The following is a 6,106-nucleotide window of genomic DNA, read 5'->3' on the forward strand; positions in this document are numbered from 1 at the left end:
GAACACTTAATGGAACATGTTCCCTTGGATCAGTCGAGTTGGTCTTTGAAAAGCGTTCGTAACCGTTTTTTTGTAAAATACATATGGGTATAAGAATGTAAAAGTAGAATACAATAATCCACACAAACATGCCTCGAAATTGAACGGTTTTCCTTTTACCTCGTCGACTATTATGGGAGTCAAGTTTTTGACTCCCATAAATGGCCGACCGTGTTAGTTCTCACATTAAAAGGAAAACCACGCAATTTCGAGGAAAACTTGTGTGGATCATTGTATTCTACTTTTGAAACATCTTTCCAACCATATGCATTTTAATTTTGTTTTGTTACAAACGCTTTTTATAGACCAACTCGTCCGAACCAAGGCAACGTGTGACTTTAAGTTCAGATGTCACTGCATTTCTATGTTTTTGTATCCGGCTTCCGTGTTTGTGGGTATGGGCCCTACTGCTGTTTTGTGAGCCATCCGTTTCAACAGATGTTGTTACTTTTACTAGTGAGTTCTGAAGGAGTTAAGTTTTTTTCAGGACTCGAATGGGCCCCAAAAATGGGAAAAACCAACACGTCTAGCGAAATAATAGTATCATCGCGAGAAGTATGAACTCTATGCTATAAGTGGGTGACCCTTCTCGAAAACATGGCTGCTTGGTCTCAGGCTTTAGGCTATGCCGTCCATAAGTAATTTTGAAAGTTTTAACTTTCGACAGAGGCCCTTTAACCAGGCGGACGGTCCACAGCCGATTTCATGAAACGCTATAATGATTTAATCCTATCTCGAGTTAGGATGAATGACTAGTCTTAAAGTATGATTAATTTTAATGTTTACATGTTACAGTACGAGGCTGTGTGATTCGTCTCAAGTCCTATTAAGATTAATCCTTATTCCTTAAGTAAGGAAGAGTTTGGTGAAATCAACGGCTGATGAACCTCTACAACGGCAGATTGAAAACGGCATTATACCTCCATGTTACAGTGTAACAGCTGCCTATCCTGAAGGAGATACGCTCTGTCGATGTCACCATACAATCACAATAAAGGTATTTTTCTCGTCACGGTCGGTGAGGCGTGGAAACTACAAAAAACTCAAATTCATAAATTATTTATAGTCTGTTATTTCCGTTTCGTTTCAGTTAACTTCGTAGAGCTGGCTGGTGAGTTGGGAGATCAGCCAATTTGAGCAATGGTGGACACATAACTACATGTATATAACACTATGGTTTAAGAAGAAACTATAAATAAATAGTAAACTTGCGGGTACAACCACGTCAATCTCTTAGGGTAAGTGTTGGCTCTGAAAAGAGCCGGTTGGGTGTCGACGTTTCGAACAGTATACTCTGCTCGTCTTCATGAGAACGAGTAGAGTATACCGTTCGAAACGTCGAGACCCAACCGACTCTGTTCAGAGCTAACACTCGCCCTAAGAGATTTACGCGTGGTTGTACCCGCAAGTTCACTATTTATTTATAGTTCTCTTCCTATATCTCAACACCGTGAAAAGCTTCAAACAATAACTCTTAAGTTTGGTTTGTTGAATCTGTCTGTATAGACCCAAACGCAACAGAGCTCCCCTGTGTCATAGTTGCCATCGAACCTCAAAATGCGCGTCTACCATTTCCTCTATTTTGGGGAGTCAATATTCCTTTGTGTACATTTTGGGAGTCAACACTTTGTTTATTTCATTTCGACTTCCAAAATGGGGACTGGGTACAATATGACTACTATTGTTCTGGTGTATTCATATTAAAAGCACAAGGTAGGCAGCTAAAAAAGAGCAGCTGATCTAACCACAAAATTTTGTGTCACATGTAAAAACACTGCACGTTTTTACGTAAGTTGTATAAATTCTTGATTTTTTTTTTGTCTTTTAAAAAACATTGGTTTACTTTATTTAGATGGATAGACGAGACAGAAATAGCAGTTGCTGACTTCGAATAAAACAGTTTTATGTTTTGTTATCTTAGATTTGTAAAATAATTCATGCAAAACTTAATTACAAGCAAATAGAAATTCCCACACCGGAAATCGAACCCGGGCCGCGGCGGTGAAAACGACGGATCCTAATCACTAGACCATTATGGGGTAACATTTCTTTTTATAATACTTATTTTAACAATATTATATCTTGCAGAATAATTCATACACTAGAATTCAAAACTTAATTACAAGCAAAATACTATTCCCACACCGGGAATCGAACCCGGGCCACGGCGGTGAAAACGACGGATCCTAACCACTAGACCATATGGGATTTCATGCTTGATATTACAGCTGTTCAACGATATTTTGTTTTGTTACAGTGGACACTATTGGTAATTGTCAAAGACCAGTCTTCACAGTTGGTGCATCTCAACATATGCCAGTCCACCCGCAGAACACTCGATTTAATAAGTATCCTTTGTCGTTTATCTGCGCGAGTAGGCGTAATTTTTCATGCGTGATCTCGGTTTGAATACTAATTAGTACAAAGGGCTTCTGAAATTCAGTCTTTTTCGGCCTTTTCTGGAAAGTCTCAACCAAAATAATGTACCAGTAAATTGAAACAAAGAGCGTCGTTTTATGTATTAAAAAATCGGTGCAACTCAATTTTTAAATAGAGAAACTTGTACGTGGAAAATGGCTTCAAAAACGGAGAAAACAAGTCACAAAAACACGGCAAATTTTCCCGTTATGAACGTCGGCAACAGTCCCCAATTAGTATGTATGGATAGATTATTTCATATTCTACCTGGAAATGTTTTAAACCGAGACCGGATCGTTCCTAGTCCAGTCAGGATACAGCGATTTCCACCGTTAATCCATATCTCACATTACGAACAAGTCAACTATTAGACAGCATGGTTTTCTTGCACGGGTGATTGGCTGACGATGACATCATCGACTGATAGGGCAGCAGCATGCTGTTTTTCGTTGGCATGGTACCTTGACCACCAAGCCTAAGTTAGTCAATAACAAAAGCACCCGTCTATACCATGGGCTGAATGAGGAATCAGCTCATTCAGCCCATTGTACATTAATTCATACACAAGAATTCATAACTTAATTAAAAGCAAAATGCCATTCCCACACCGGGAATTGAACCAAAGCCACGGCGGTGAGAGCGTCGGTGTCGCATGCAATTATGTCCTCTATGCAATACTATCCGGAGGACACTATTGCATGTACAATAATGTCCGCCGGTTGGTTTTGTATATGCAATCGTGTCCGCCCGAACACATCTGCAAATGCAGGTGTGTCCGCCCCCGTGCATAACCGTTCTTGCAGTAAATAAAACGCCCTTGGTCGACGGAACACATTCGCTATTTTTGTGACAAGAAGTACATGTCATGAATGACATGGGAAATGTTCGGCCGTTGGGTATTCGCTGCAATCATAAAATACGTCAATATTCATGCTGCATATCTACGCAGGTTCCGTGCATGCACGCTCGCTAACGCGCGCGCACATACAAGTACAGTCGTGTACATTTCCAACGGACGGTTTTTGCATAGCTCCGGACACGATTGCATATGCAAAAGTTTCCGGAGCGGACAGTATTGCATGGCGGACACAATTGCATCTGACACCGGATCCTAACCACTAGACCACATGGGATTACATGCTTGTTATTAAACTTATTCAACAATATTATGCTTTGTAAAATAATTCATGAAAGAATGCATAACTCAATTACAAGCAAAATGAAATTCCCACACCGGGAATCGAACCCGGGCCACGGCGGTGAGAGCGCCGGATCCTAACCACTAGACCATATGGGATCACATGCTCTTACTTGTTAATCAATTTATTTCAAAATAGATTTTGTTAAACTACATTTTGAAAAAAGGTGTATAACTTATTATGCAAGTAAAATACTATTCCCTCACCGGGAATCGAACCCGGGCCACGGCGGTGAGAGCGCCGGATCCTAACCACTAGACCATATGGGATTACATGCTCTTACTTGTTATATAATTTATTTAAAAATATGTTTTTGTTAACTACATAAAATGAAGGAATTTACTACTTTGTATTAGGCAAAACGAAATTCCCACACCGGGAATTGAACCCGGGCCACGGCGGTGAGAGCGCCGGATCCTAACCACTAGACCATATGGGATTACATGCTCTTACTTGTTATTCAATTTATTTCAAAATAGATTTTGTTAATCTATATTTTGAAAAAGGTGTATAACTTATTATGCAAGTAAAATGAAATTCCCACACCGGGAATCGAACCCGGGCCACGGCGGTGAAAACGCCGGATCCTAACCACTAGACCATATGGGATTACATGCTCTTAATTGTTATTCAATCTTTTTAACAATACAGTTTTATGAACTACCTAAAACAAAGAATGTATCAAGTTTTATTTGGCTAAATGAAATTCCCACACCGGGAATCGAACCCGGGCCACGGCGGTGAAAACGCCGGATCCTAACTACTAGACCATATGGGATTACATGCTCTTACTTGGTATTCAATTTATTTAACAATACATTTTTGTTAACTACATAATAATTAATTAAAAAAATAATTGATTACTTATTATTTGGCAAAATGAAATTCCTACGCCAGAAATCGAACCCGGGCCACGGCGGTGAAACGCCGGATCTTAACCCCCTGGTCCGTGTGGGATGTGTGTGATTTCGGAGAACAATATATTTAATTCAGATGAACAGTGCCAAAAAGGCTTGTCGAAAATATCTGCAAATTATGTTCTCGAAACGTTGTTCATGTTTTTCGAGGATGGTAATGTGGCAATTTAGCGCTTTATAAATATATTTTTATTATTTTTATTATTATATTATCATATCGCATCTTGATGTGCTCGTAACAAAAGGGCCATGATTCTTCGTCTGCTTTTTCTTTTCTATTTTTTTTTTCTTCAGAATTACAGGCAGAAGTGTCTTGTTATATTGCGGACGATTGGACTCTTGGGTTTGTAAAAAAAATGTAAAATCACTGACCGGGTTATCGATTATTCAATAAACTAATATTTTTGATTAAAAACTATTGATACCAATATCCTCCTTTATGCTTTCTGAATTAAACGCACCTTCCCAAGATTACGTAAACGTCGTTATGATGACAAGCGTTTTATGATTGAATGCTTCATTGATTTGTAATGAGTTTTTAAGTTCCTGTCCCATTAAAAAACCAGTGATATCCGGAAGTCGGCATTTCATTTCCAAAGATTGAAAAGAATTGGAACCTTGAGAGTGAAGTCAGGGGAAAACAACTGCGCACAAAAACTGGGTATAATTATGGACGATGTGACATGATAATACATCACATGTTTACTAAAGAGTCACAGAGCCTGGACTTCTAGCAGGCACGATTTGTACACAGCCCAATGGAAGAAAACATAAAATCTTATATTTTATGGAGATTGCACTGTCTCATTCTTATCAACTTTTGATATCTTATCAACTTTTGATACAAGAGGCCTATCTCAAAACCGGTCCAGCTGTTACTTTCATAACTTTTGGATTTGTGTTTTTGTTATTAGTGATTTAGGCCTAACAAACTACTACCTACTTTCCCTTGAAAAGTATGTAGGCCTACGTTTTGGAATTCCAAATATTGATATCAGTGATGCGTATAGACCATTATTAAAACCGTTGTTTAAGAAAAGACATGGCTTTATACATTCCATGGCCTTTCATAACCGGCAAAACACCGCATTGGCAATTAATTGTAAATGTTGCGTCATCATTTCCATTTCCATCAAATAACCAAGAAATAAGTTTGTATTGCCATCCATTGGATTTACTACCAAACGTATCCCATTTGAGCCAGAAAGATTGGATCCTCTTACGGCACTCGTGTGAAAGCCGAGGCAATCGGGCGGAAAATCCCGCCTGAAGTGGCTTACAAATTACCCCCGGAGCCTAGGGTCCCGCACCCGCAAGGATCAATGGGGCTCTTTTGAACGTTTGACCCTCAAATACTTGGTTGGATTTTTGTCTACGGTGGTTTTAAGCGTTACCTCAACAACCCTGGGGGCTTTCGGCTACCAGTTGAGGATATAAGCGACTCACAATAATCCGCTTCTCATTCCTTATAGTTGTCTAAGTTATTTGTGATCGCCACTGCTTGTCTACTTCAAAACGTACCTACAAATACAG

General features: G+C 39.3%; 6 non-coding genes across 6 annotated transcripts; all 6 read right to left on the reverse strand.

Moving 5' to 3' along the window:
• Window positions 1-2,175: 2,175 nt before the first annotated feature.
• Trnae-uuc (transfer RNA glutamic acid (anticodon UUC)) lies at window positions 2,176-2,247 on the reverse strand. The gene has a single exon. It is a non-coding gene; the product is annotated as a tRNA-Glu (tRNA).
• Window positions 2,248-3,682: 1,435 nt separating this feature from the next.
• Window positions 3,683-3,754, reverse strand: Trnae-cuc (transfer RNA glutamic acid (anticodon CUC)). Its single transcript has one exon. It is a non-coding gene; the product is annotated as a tRNA-Glu (tRNA).
• A 99-nt stretch (window positions 3,755-3,853) lies between these two features.
• On the reverse strand, window positions 3,854-3,925 carry Trnae-cuc (transfer RNA glutamic acid (anticodon CUC)). The gene has a single exon. It is a non-coding gene; the product is annotated as a tRNA-Glu (tRNA).
• Window positions 3,926-4,023: 98 nt separating this feature from the next.
• On the reverse strand, window positions 4,024-4,095 carry Trnae-cuc (transfer RNA glutamic acid (anticodon CUC)). Its single transcript has one exon. It is a non-coding gene; the product is annotated as a tRNA-Glu (tRNA).
• Window positions 4,096-4,193: 98 nt separating this feature from the next.
• On the reverse strand, window positions 4,194-4,265 carry Trnae-uuc (transfer RNA glutamic acid (anticodon UUC)). Its single transcript has one exon. It is a non-coding gene; the product is annotated as a tRNA-Glu (tRNA).
• Window positions 4,266-4,362: 97 nt separating this feature from the next.
• Window positions 4,363-4,434, reverse strand: Trnae-uuc (transfer RNA glutamic acid (anticodon UUC)). Its single transcript has one exon. It is a non-coding gene; the product is annotated as a tRNA-Glu (tRNA).
• Between the last annotated feature and the right edge of the window lie 1,672 nt (window positions 4,435-6,106).

This window comes from Asterias amurensis, chromosome 2 (genome assembly GCF_032118995.1).
Source record: "Asterias amurensis chromosome 2, ASM3211899v1".
Taxonomy (NCBI): Eukaryota; Metazoa; Echinodermata; class Asteroidea; order Forcipulatida; family Asteriidae; genus Asterias; species Asterias amurensis.